The sequence below is a fragment of the Silurus meridionalis genome, chromosome 23, assembly GCF_014805685.1.
Source record: "Silurus meridionalis isolate SWU-2019-XX chromosome 23, ASM1480568v1, whole genome shotgun sequence".
NCBI classification, from domain to species: domain Eukaryota; kingdom Metazoa; phylum Chordata; class Actinopteri; order Siluriformes; family Siluridae; genus Silurus; species Silurus meridionalis.
Window position 1 is genome coordinate 25,494,126 of NC_060906.1, and position 13,989 is coordinate 25,508,114.

The window sequence follows — 13,989 nt, forward strand, 5'->3', positions numbered from 1 at the left end:
ACGAGGTGTATATAAACTAGATGTATATAAACGGTGTATATAAACGAGGTGTATATAAACGAGGTGTATATAAACGAGGTGTATATAAACGAGGTGTATATAAACAGGTGTATATAAACGAGGTATATAAACGAGGTGTATGTATATAAACGAGGTGTGTATATAAACGAGGTGTATATAAACTAGATGTATATAAACGAGGATGTATATAACGAGGTGTATATAAACGAGATGTATATAAACGAGATGTATATAAACGAGATGTATATAAACGAGGTGTATATAACGAGATGTATATAAGCGAGGTGTATATAAACGAGGTGTATATAAACGAGGTGTATATAAGCGAGATGTATATAAGCGAGGTGTATATAAGCGAGATGTATATAAACGAGATGTATATAAACGAGGTGTATATAAGCGAGATGTATATAAACGAGGTGTATATAAACGAGGTGTATATAAACGAGATGTATATAAGCGAGGTGTATATAAGCGAGATGTATATAAGCGAGTGTATATAAACGAGATGTATATAAACGAGGTGTATATAAGCAGGTGTATATAAACGAGGTGTATATAAACGAGATGTATATAAGCGAGATGTATATAAGCGAGGTGTATATAAACGAGGTGTATATAAACGAGATGTATATAAACGAGATGTATATAAACGAGATGTATATAAGCGAGGTGTATATAAACGAGATGTATATAAACGAGATGTATATAAACGAGGTGTATATAAACGAGGTGTATATAACGAGGTGTATATAAGCGAGATGTATATAACGAGGTGTATATAAACGAGATGTATATAAACGAGATGTATATAAGCAGGTGTATATAAACGAGATGTATATAAACGAGGTGTATATAAACGAGGTGTATATAAGCAGGTGTATATAACGAGATGTATATAAACGAGGTGTATATAAACGAGGTGTATATAAGCGAGGTGTATATAAACGAGATGTATATAAGCGAGATGTATATAAACGAGGTGTATATAAGCGAGGTGTATATAACGAGGTGTATATAAGCGAGATGTATATAAACGAGATGTATATAAACGAGGTGTATATAAGCGAGGTGTATATAAACGAGGTGTATATAAGCGAGGTGTATATAAGCGAGATGTATATAAACGAGGTGTATATAAACGAGGTGTATATAAGCGAGGTGTATATAAGCGAGATGTATATAAACGAGGTGTATATAACGAGGTGTATATAAGCGAGGTGTATATAAGCGAGATGTATATAAACGAGGTGTATATATAACGAGGTGTATATAAACGAGATGTATATAAGCGAGGTGTATATAAACGAGATGTATATAAACGAGGTGTATATAAGCGAGGTGTATATAAGCAGGTGTATATAAGCGAGATGTATATAAGCGAGGTGTATATAAACGAGGTGTATATAAGCGAGGTGTATATAAATGTATATAAACGAGGTGTATATAAACGAGGTGTATATAAACGAGGTGTATATAAACGAGGTGTATATAAAGAGGTGTATATAAAGCAGGTGTATATAAACGAGATGTATATAAACGAGGTGTATATAAACGAGGTGTATATAAACGAGATGTATATAAACGAGGTGTATATAAACGAGATGTATATAAACGAGGTGTATATAAACGAGGTGTATATAAACGAGGTTAAATAACGAGGTGTATATAAGCGAGGTGTATATAAGCGAGGTGTATATAAGCGAGATGTATATAAACGAGGTGTATATAAACGAGATGTATATAAACGAGGTGTATATAAACGAGATGTATATAAACGAGGTGTATATAAACGAGGTGTATATAAACGAGGTGTATATAAACGAGGTGTATATAAACGAGATGTATATAAACGAGATGTATATAAACGAGGTGTATATAAACGAGATGTATATAAACGAGATGTATATAAACGAGGTGTATATAAACGAGGTGTATATAAACGAGATGTATATAAACGAGGGTTAAATAAACGAGGTGTATATAAACGAGGTGTATATAAACGAGGTGTATATAAACGATGTATATAAACGAGGTGTATATAAACGAGGTGTATATAAACGAGGTGTATATAAATGTAATGAACCAAAAGAGTTATTTTGTTCAATTCAGTTGGTTTTTCTCTGCAAACATCAATAACATCTTGATCTCCTCAATGCTGGAAGTGATTATGGTGTAAGGTGATAATCCACAGCGAGGTGTGAGACCTTACACCATTCTAATGCTCTCCGCTTCACCTCGGGACCTTCACCACCTCCACATCTACACTAAGTTCCTGGAACACCTCACACATAGCTGGGTGTGATCTCATTATGATGTTTGGTGCCTGGATTGTGTTTGAGCAGTGACAGTGATGAACACTGATGAGCACAGCACAGAGATTTTCTATAAAAAAAAAAAAAAATCATATGTTTGTTTCATTAAAACACAAGAAAAGCTTTAAAAGGATGAACATTAATTACAAAGAAAGAAAGAAAGAAAGAAGCTCTGTAGATAAGCACAGGTCTGATCTTAAGTATATTAGTCTTTAGACTGAAATACAGGAGTTTATATATTTATAGCTAGTAGTTGTGCCTCTTGTAGGCGTGTCCCAAACTGCTACAGTTCAACTGTAAGTGTTAGAGCACAGTGTTTCTATTCAACTAGAAACAGCAACATTGCTGATAAAATACTAAACTGCACTTCCTGTTTGGATGTTTCAGTCTATTGCACACACTGTAGAACACATGCATACACACCCACAACACCCCCCCCACACACACACACACACACACACACACACACACACACACACACACACACACACACACACACACACAGAACAGAAATGAGTAAAATGTATTAATATTATTTCACTTCACTCTGAACATCAGGGACTGAGATGGAAAAGTCTTTGATCTACAGGAGGGTCGCATCTCCTTCTGATTCCACGTCTGTCTCTCCGTCTCCTGACCTTATTTTAGAAATAATACTAGTTCATCTCAACACATAATGGATTTTGGAGTGGACACGACTCGAACTCTGAGCTGACCGAGGCAGATGAGTTCCAGCTCAGAGAACACTCACACTCCATCAAGTCTCCGCAATCTAACAGTTCTTTATAATAATAATAATAATAATAATAATAATAATAATAATAATAATAATAATAATAATAATAATAATAATTAATATTATTATTATTATAATAAAAAGAATAATAATTATAACAATTATAATGATTATAATAAATATATAATAATAAATATATATATAATATATAATAAATCAAGTCTCTGCAATCTAACAGTTCTTTATAATAATAATAATAATTATTATTATTATTATAATAAAAAGAATAATAATTATAATAATTATAATGATTATAATAAATATATAATAAATATATATAATATATAATAAATCAAGTCTCTGCAATCTAACAGTTCTTTATAATAATAATAATAATAATAATAATAATAATAATAATAATAATAATAATTATTATTATTATTATAATAAAAAGAATAATAATTATAACAATTATAATGATTATAATAAATATATAATAAATATATATAATATATAATAAATCAAGTCTCTGCAATCTAACAGTTCTTTATAATAATAATAATAATAATAATAATAATAATAATTATTATTATTATAATAAAAAGAATAATAATTATAACAATTATAATGATTATAATAATTATTATTATTACTACTACAGGGTTTCCTCTGCTGGTAAACAGGTAATAAATAATTCCCAGTAATTTATTCTCTTCATTTCTCAGGCTGTGTTGTCTCCAGTAGTGCGTGTTTTATGATGGAGTTTCTATCCAATCAGATTTCAGTCGTCACATCACATGTTGCCGGGGTCAAAGGAATCTTCCTCGAGCCCCTTACAGTCAGAACTGCAGCAACTGTAGCTTCAAATACATGAGGATGAAGATGATGATGTTGCTGTAACTTCACAATCTGCAATATACTCACATGGATTTAACAGCTGTTTTTTATTCCACAACAACTGACACACACAAGTACATTTACAACACACTTTTCAAGAAAATCTGGACATCCTGAGGAAAAGTCGACTAAACAGTTCTGTTTATACTTTTGTGTTTCCGGTCCTGTAGAATTTACACAAAAACACACAATTTGCCTTCATTTTAAACCCCAAGAAAACCGTAATGTACAGAAACGTAGGAACCCCGGGGTGATGTGATGAGGTGAATATCAGTACTTCTGCTGGAGATGATGTGTGTGTGTGTGTGTGTGTGTGTGTGTGTGTGTGTGATGAGGTAAATATCGGTGCTTCTGCTGGAGATGATGTATGTGGAGGTGCAGTTGTGGCTCCAGTGAAAGGAGACGTGTTGAATTGTGACCATTGTGTTTGTTGCTTTAGTGATGATGTTTATTCTCACTGTATGAGATCCTGTGAGTGATGCAGCTCTGATCTACTGCACTTCTCTATAATACTGGTGATTTCTGTAGATGTGACGTCAGAATGATGGGATTAAGAGGTGGACTGATTCTGGTAGAACATCACTGAAGACCTCAGGTTGGAATGCATGACCTGATACTGGATGAATGTGAATGCTGACTGCATCCCAGTCCTCCTCATCTCACCTACATCAGTACCAGACTTTACCTACACCCTCACAGTTGAATGAATCTCCACAAAACCTAGTGGAACATCTTCCCAGAAGAGTGGAGATTATTAGAATTTATTTCTGTTATCCTGTATTGATAATAATGAGATGATATTGATGACTTTTGAACCGTGTATGATGTTTTAGTGAATAACTGACACAGGTTATATAAAATAAAACACACACACTGACACACTGCTGTAAGGATTAGAATATGGTGTAGAAATGAAAAGACCAGCAGTGATGGGTTCAGGCTGAGAGATCTGATGATCCTCCCTCGTGCTTCATGTACACCGAGGTCACCGTGAATTACTTTTACTTCATTCATTACATTACGATATTAAAGTTGGATCCGGAGAACACACTGGTTGTAGAAAGAAATATCAGGAAGGAGGGAATAAATCAGTCCTCCTGCAGCGCAGAGGAGCCGAGGAACATGGCTGACTCATCTGGTGTTCATGTGGCAGGATTTAATAATAAAATGTGATCTCCTGCTGTTCTTCTGTGCAGCTTCAGCCTCATTACTGCGTCATTACACTTCATTCAGCTTCCTTCCTGCTACAGCTAAGATCAGCCTTCATCACCACAGCTAGGAGAAGGAACACTGCGGTGTGTGTGTGTGTGTGTGTGTGTGTGTGTGTGTGTGTGTGTGTGTGTGTGTGTGTGTGAGTTCAATACCTCAATCAATCTCTACATGTGTGATGGGATGTGTTTCAAATCAAGAATTTACAGTACAACAAAATGTAACGGGTCTATGTTACACAGGGGCGGAGTCTGTATAACAGAGAGGTGGGTCTTTATAAGTTTGGAGTTTGTCTTTGGTAAAGAGGAGAGTACATTGAAATAACATCAAAACACATGAAAATACACATTTCTATAGACAGCATTGTAGAGATGGATGGCAGTTTGGTAGAAACAGAAAGACAGCGATGTAGAGAGAAAATGACTGCAAGGACATACAGACTGCTAGGTAGAGACAGACAGACATGTAGAGATAGAGACAGACAGACAGACGTGTAGAGACAGAGACAGACAGACAGACATGTAAAGATAGAGACAGAGACAGGTAGAGACATACAGATAGACATGTAGAGATAGAGACAGACAGACTTTTAGAGACAGACAGACATGTAGAGATAGACAGACAGACAGACAGATGTGTAGAGACAGAGACAGACAGACAGACGTGTAGAGACAGAGACAGACAGACAGACGTGTAGAGACAGAGACAGACAGACAGACATGTAGAGATAGAGACAGACAGACAGACATATAGAGATAGAGACAGACAGACAGACATATAGAAATAGAGACAGACAGACATGTAGAGATAGAGACAGACAGACAGGTAGAGATAGAGACAGACAGTTTGATAGACACACATTGTAGCACAAATTCAGAGGACAGAAGGAAAAAGAATAATGTTGACCGTGTGTGTGTGTGTGTGTGTGTGTGTGTGTGTGTGTGTGTTGGGATTACTGCAGGCCAGCGGTTCAGTGAAGCAGAAAATAGGAAACATACTTCTGAGGACTTCAGCAGTTTATTCAGCGCAGAGACGCAGAGACGCAGACAGCAGCATGGACTCTGTGTCCCGGGAACAGCACGGTTAATTATAACTAATTGGAACTCATCCCCTCAGTGCACACGCCATGAGAGCAGGACTAATCCCCACAACCTGCTGCACACACACACACACACACACACACACTCCGTCTCCCTGCAGAAGAGGACCATCAGCTTACATGATTAAAGTGGATATTAATATTCATCATCACACCATTACACTGCACTGACCATGACTAATCTTTAATCACACACACACACACACACACACACACACACACACACCCCACAGCAACAATTACAATATAATTTAATTGCAAATATTCTGTATTTTTGTCTATTTATAGTCACAGAATTTTTATGAGATGAGTTCCTGCTGTCGCTTATATTATAGCAGCTATATGAACTCGTTTCCTCTTTTCTCTCTCTCTCTCTCTCTCTCTCTCTCTCTCTCTCTCCCGTCTCTCACACACACACACACACACACACACACACACACACACACACACACATTTCTTTTTTTAGTATAGAAATAAAGGAAATGTTGACAGCTTCACCTCTGAAAGCCTTGAAACTGGAGACTCCTTCCATAAACATTACTAAACCATCTCCTCTCACAAAAAAAAAAAAAAATCACATGATTCTTTTAAACACGTTTTAACACATACAGCATAAAATACATTTGTGGGCGGAGTTTGTCTGAACCAGACACGTGACTTCAGTCAGTGTTTATTAGTGAACAAAAAGCTCCTCTCAGATTTCTGATATTCACTAATCAAATAAGAAAACTCCACGAAATGTCTGGTCCAAGAAGCTCAGGATCAGCGTTTACTCTGCACATGAGCAGAACATCTGAGGTAGAAGTTATAGATGAGGTCTTGATGTTCCAGCACTATTCTGCCCCCTAGTGGACACAACATTCAATCTTACAGAAGATACACACACAGAAGCTCCGCCTCCTCTTTTATCAGCTCTCTAGAAAGTGATTGATTTCTGGTTTTCAAATGTTGTGACAGACAGAAAAGGGAGGAGACCTCGTTCCCAAATCCCCTGAGACACACAGACACCGAACTCTGCAGATGTGTTGTGCTTCTCTTCTCATGTTTCTGTCCTCCTGACTTCCACTGACCCTCAGCCTGGAGGAGGAGAAAAAGCAAACCGAAGAACCACCCCAAACCCCCAAACCACCAAAAAACACTGAACCACATCATTTCAAACAAACCTCCAGACCTTCACTAACTTCAGATTTGGGTTGGTTTCACCTCCAGCTGAACTCGTCTTCTGGGAGACGCTCCGAGTGGAAAATAAAGCCTTTAACTGTCGTTCTAAACAATTACGGCGTGAGAGAATGGCAGTGTGGACATAAATCACACACACATTATCATTCCTGATCACCACACACACACACACACACACACACACACACACACACCACCATGACGTCAACACAACCTCCATAATGGACTGCACTTCTCCACTTCTTCACTGTGTCCCCCTCATCTCATTATTATTGGATTATTCTATATTATTATAGAAATGTACAGAGATCTGTATTATGAGGAACATGGTTGGAGGTCATGCATGGTCATAAAGGTCATGAGGGTTTTTTCTCAATACCTTTGGCTGCAGTAAGCATCATAAAGTGGTTCAAATGTGTGCAGAAGTTATAGAGGAACTAAAATATATCTACACAAAGGTTTGTGGGCACCTGACCATAAAATCTCATTCCATATCTAGTCTCCATTTGCAGTTATAAATGTCCTCCACTCTTCTGGGAAGATGTTCCACAAGATTTTTGGAGTGTGCTTGAGCTTGAGGATGCACAAAGTGATGTTTGGAAACCTCTAGCGTCCTCTACAGCTGGTCTGAGTTTAATTAAGATCTCAATCACTGGAGTTCTTCCATGTAGCAGGAGCATCATCAGTGATATAAGAAAGAGAAACATAAGCAGAAAAAGCAGCTGGGTGGAGGAGCACAACTTCAAACAGAGAAACCCTGGAAATGTCTGGAATTGAGTCTTTCTGGAAGTTGAGATCAGATGAAAATGGCCATGCTGAAATCACCATCAGTCATTTTCATGAGTTCAGTGTCCTTCAGGATATCAGACATGATCTCAGGACAACAGACTACTGAACACCAGATATATGATGGAATAAAAATCATTTTGGCAGCTCCAGAGATCCAGACCTGATCTTCATTATGGCTCGTAAGGAACATGCTCCTACTTGCTCTGAACTGCATTTGAAACAAACCACAAATTGAAAAAGAAACCATGATGGAACATCTGTGATGTTCTTCATCCTGTCTGGATCACATCTCCTAATAAAATCTCCTCAGCTCTAAATGTAGAGTCGAAGAGGAACACAAGCAGGGGATCTTCTTGAATTTTTCATGTCTGCAGCAGTCAGAGAGAACCCTGCTCAGTCATCTTCAGAGTGGAGCGGCTGGAGCTCTGGTGGAAAACACATTCACAGCTGTTGCTTCTGCAAAGATTTGAGACCATAATATTTTTGGAACCAGGCCAGAATACAGGAGGCTTCCTGCAGTGACGTCTCACTGCTTCTCACTGCACTCGTGCTGAAGCTCAACGTTTTATAGCGAATGAGCTAAGCTACATGGCAACATGAATTCATAATCTGTGAGAAGAAATGCAGTTATGGAATGTTTATGGAGGGAGTCTCTGGTGTCTGTGAACTTCTGGAAAGATAAATGTAAGTTTCAGGAAGACTGAGAGGAAGTTCATCAAGAAGTTCATCAGAATGTTTTAAAATCAGTAGGAGGGAAAGCAGATGATATTTAAATCAGCTTCTGATTGCATGAAGGATGTGTGTGTGTGTGTGTGTGTGTGTGTGTGTGTGTGTGTGTGTGTAGATGCTCCTGCAGCCTTCTTTTACAACATCTTCCTCTACTACATTCTCCTGACACTCACAAAACCACAGCTTTTAAATGAAGCTGATGACTAGCATGGCTAGCGCTAGGTCATCTATTAGCAAAGCTTTCCATCCTCTTTGTCTTGTGATGTGATTAACCTCAAACAGTACAGTACACTGAAGCTACATTTAAACTGATTCATAACAATAAATAAATAAAAACAGGTAAAATTTTATAGTGTATTCTGATTGGTCAGAACAGTCATAACCTCACTGGCAGCCATTTTGGAATCCATTACCCATTAACCATAATGACCTGGAGGTGTAAAATTCCTGATTCTCCCAAATTTGTTATTGACACTGATCACTAATAACCCACTTTACTCATGTTTATAAGCGCAGCTCAGAATTTGCCCAGTAGGGGGCGATGTTTTTTGTGCTGGAAGTCATTAATGATGAGTCTGTAACTCTTAGCAGTCACCATGGAGTACAAACATGGTCACGATGGACCAAAACACTCACTTTCCACTACTCTCAATCACTTATCTCACACACACACACACACACACACACACACAAACACACACTTTTGTTTACAATATCTTTGTGAAGTATATGCCCTGATGTTTTCTAGGCATTTGATTGTATGGTTACTTTGCTGCTAATCCTTAGCTTGTCCTCGTTTTTTAAACTCATCTTTCTTGAAAAAAGAAAAATCTGACCTGTTCCTCTTTTTCTCTTTGACTCTCCTGCAGCTCCATGACACCATGTCTGATCATCTCAGATACATGTGGAAAACAAACAACAAAAATAAAACCATATCTGTTTGCTTCAGGAAAGCTACAAACTCATCTACAGTTCATCCTGTTATAATGAGCTCCACTCTTCTAGGAAGATGTTCCACTAGATTTTAAGGAGATGTTGTGGAGAGTCATTCAGCTACAAGAGTGTTAGTAAAGTCAGGTACTGATGTAGGTGAGAAGGTGAGGAGGTTCCTGGGGTGCAGTCAGTGTTCACCTTCATCCCAAAGGTGTTCAATATGGTTGGAGCTCTATAGCAGAAGATCTTTATGGAACTGTGCCATAGTGGAACAAGGTTTAGGTCTCCTAGTTCAAGTGAACAGAGAATTTAAATGCTACTGCGTCCAAAGACGTCCAATACAATTATGTCTCCAACAGTTTGGCTTAAAAAAAACTCTACAGAAGATTCAGCACTGATATGGTGGAAAGTTCCTGGTATTCAGAATCAGGTTCTGCAGATCCTCTGGATATCTGTGTGAAACTTCCCTCAAACTGAAATCATGATGGTAAAAGCACTTAAGCTCAAGATCAGAACTGACACGCCTCCATTTTTAACAAACTCAGAGAGTTGAGCTCGGGTCAGAACTCGACCCTGTCCAATCAGACTGAGATGAGAGTCACTGATGTAATGGTATAGATCACCATTAGAATATATTCTTGTATTATTGCTTAACACCAGCACGTGATGGATTCATCCTCACACACTGATGACGTGTTGGAGTGTGTAGCCGGTGTGTCCTATTCATCTACTCTACTTCTCTCTCGCATCTCTTTCTCCTCTTTTCATCAGGCAGAAGAGCGATCCTGTTCCCTTCTCCTTGACTCGTGTTGCCATTGTGATGTAAATGTCCTGAAAATGTCCTTGGAGAGATGAAGTGAAGTCTGGGATCAAAGCCTCGCTGGAGAAGAAAAGGGTCTCGACCCGGTTTTAATTAAACTGCAGTGTGATTTTCAGTCTGACGCAGACGGAAACTCGCCTGAATACAAACCGATTTTCCTTTTACAGGAGTTAGATTTCAGAGACGTGTTCCTCACACAGCTGATGATGAAACTCCTGAGAAGAAACTTCCTGCTTCTTCACAAACCCAGAGAACTTTGTATTTACTGAACCGGGTCCAAGTCATTGTGGATAAATTGGTATAATTTGCGTAGTTGAAGTTATTAGCTGAAGCAACACCTGTAACAGACGTGTCTGCTGTGATGTAATGAGAGAGCAGATTTCTGAAATTGCAGTTTAATGTTACAGTAGCAAAAAAAAGTCAAAACTTAAGGTCAAAAATATCCAAAGGGTCAGGTGATCAGCAAACAAGAAGAACCAAAGAATCAAACCCAGTAGACTTGATCTGGATAAAAAGTGTGAGTGAACAGAGTGTTTACTTCACGCAGAGTCAAAGAATGAAAGTGCTTTAGCTCACCGGTGTGTGTGTGTGTGTGTGTGTGTGTGTGTGTGTGTGTGTGTGGATAGAGGCGTCTCATTAGAAGCTGAAGTGTGTGACGTCTGGGGGTTTACTGTGCAGGTTGCTGAGAGCAGGAGTTTGGTGTCATCTGCCATCGAGCTGAAGAACTGAAAAGTTGACTTGGTTCTTTGAATCTCAGAATGAACTCAGAGATAAAATCTAATGTTACATTATGACCTTCACTACTTGATAGCATGAAGGCTGTGTAAATTAACTCATGTTCACTCAATTCTAAATGTTAATGCACTGTTTCTCCATAGAACCAACAATAAAAAGCTTGACAGGCCACACCCACAGACAAGCCACGCCCACCGCTACATTGTGAACAGGTGGTAGGTGCTGAGACCAAGTACAAGACTTGCGAGTCATTTTATTGAGGCAATCTGAGAGCTCAGTCTGACTGAATCTGACTGCCAACACACACACACACACACACACACACACACACACACACACACACACACACACACACACAGAAGAAATTTGGCAGGGCATGACTGGGTCTGGTTGAGGAACTGAGACACGTCTGCAAACTTCATATCATTCATCACTCATGATACTATGAGGATCATTTATGAATGTGATTACATCATCTTTATATCTTTAAATGAGAGAGAGAGAGAGAGAGAGAGAGAGAGAGAGAGAGAGAGAGAGAGAGAGAGAAGGTGGCATTAAAAGGTTTGGAGACTAGCGCTGTAACTGGTGCTGTTCGTACCCCTGTGTTCTGCAGAGAGCAACTTAGAACAAAGAGAAACATAAAATTGTTCATGAAGCTGGGCCACAAAGATGTTTGACGTGAAGTACGTTTGACAAAAGGCGACGCTCAAGGTGTTTTGATCAGCATGTGTGCTTCAAGAGCAAAACATCATCACTGGAAGATGACGAGAGCTTAGGAAGACCTTCAAAGAGCCCAACCCCCAAAAATGTTGAAATCGTTCGGCAACTTGTGCATGATGATCATCAGAGAACAATCCACATGATCTCACGTTTTCCTTCATCTTCTTTCCATGTGCTTATTTACTATTTACCCATAATGTGGTTCCCAAATGGCTCCAAAGTGGGCACCTGAGGGGGTTATTAATAAGGCAATAACTAACAGTTCTAACTTGCTGTAACGTGTCATATATCTGGTTATTCAGATATTTACGAAAATATATGTATTTAAAATATGTTTACCAGATAACCAAGAGACATTTTATTTACATTTAAGGCATTTGGCAGATGCCCTTATCCAAAGCAATTTCAGCTGAGCAGTTGAGGATCAGGGCCTTGCTCAAGGGCCCTGCAGTGGTGCTGGGATTTGAACTTATGAACTTCAAGTATAATGTCTTAAACAATGAACTACCATCTCTCATATAAACTACTCCAGGTCAATTCCAAATGTTACCTATTAACAGTAGTTTAAGAGTTACCTGAAATAAATCACTGTAGGAGTCACTAAAGCTAGTAGCTAATCCTCACTGAAAGCAGTTAATGTAATGCTAGTAAATATACAGTAGCTTTGTAAACAAATGTCACCAACACACAGCCAAGACAAGATACAACTTTCCTTAATGCTGATTATGGAATGTATATAATATTAATTAAAATCACTATGCCATTTCCTTACGCAATTAAGAAGTCAACAAAGATGCCACAGAAGTTTTAGTTTTAACAATACACATAATACAAAGTTCAAGACTTACCCAGAGAGCAAAGCGTCGCTCCTTCACATTCCATCCTCACTGGTGAAGTAAGTTCCATCATTCATGTTGACTATTCTTTCCTCACAGCAGAACTCTTAACTATAATATACAACAACTGCTTCAGTTCCACAGGTTTGGGATGTTGGGGGTGACAGGAAACACTCATAAGGTCCACAAAAACAAAGCTGCTGTGGGTCTACCAAGAAAGAGTGAAAAGCCCCTTTGTTGTGGCTTTCACTGAATATTCCTCTCCAGGCCTATTCAGTGAAAGCCACAACAAAGGGTGCTCTCTGGTGGCCTGGAGGGGAATATCTGAGGTGGCCATGACAAAGCCACCCACTTAATGTGAGGCTCCTGAAGTGCTCAAGAAAGGTCGCCACCCCTGGATCATTCGCATCAACAGCGGGACCACAGTTATTATCCTTATTTACTCTTATTCCTCACAGTGTGACTCGTTTCCTTACACTGCCAGAGACAAAATTTTGTTAATTTGTTGTGTGTGATGTGACTAATACGCCTAAAACTACAAAAAAGAGGAGAAATAAAGGGGAAAACTGCATTGTACATTCACTTTATATTTTAAAGCTGGAAATCCCTCCACACTACAGTTCAACTTAATTCATTCCTATATTCAGCCAATAGAAGCGATTATTGAGAAATGATTGTTTTTCTCTTAATTAAAGTGTGGAGCTCTCTAGCTGCTTTACTGTGTTTGATAGTTTGTCCTGTCTTTTGTTCTCAAAACACACCACACAATCTTTTACAGTTTTTTGACTATTCCCACATTTTGCTGGACACTGAAGTTGGTGGAGCAACGCTTTAAGACGTAAGCATGGTAGAAAGCGGAGATCCGATGGCACAGTTCTAAAGCCATGCTGCCGGAGCTACTTCATCATTGGTGTCCCCCAGGGATGTGTTCTTTCCCCACTGCTTTCTCCCATTACACCAACAACTGCATT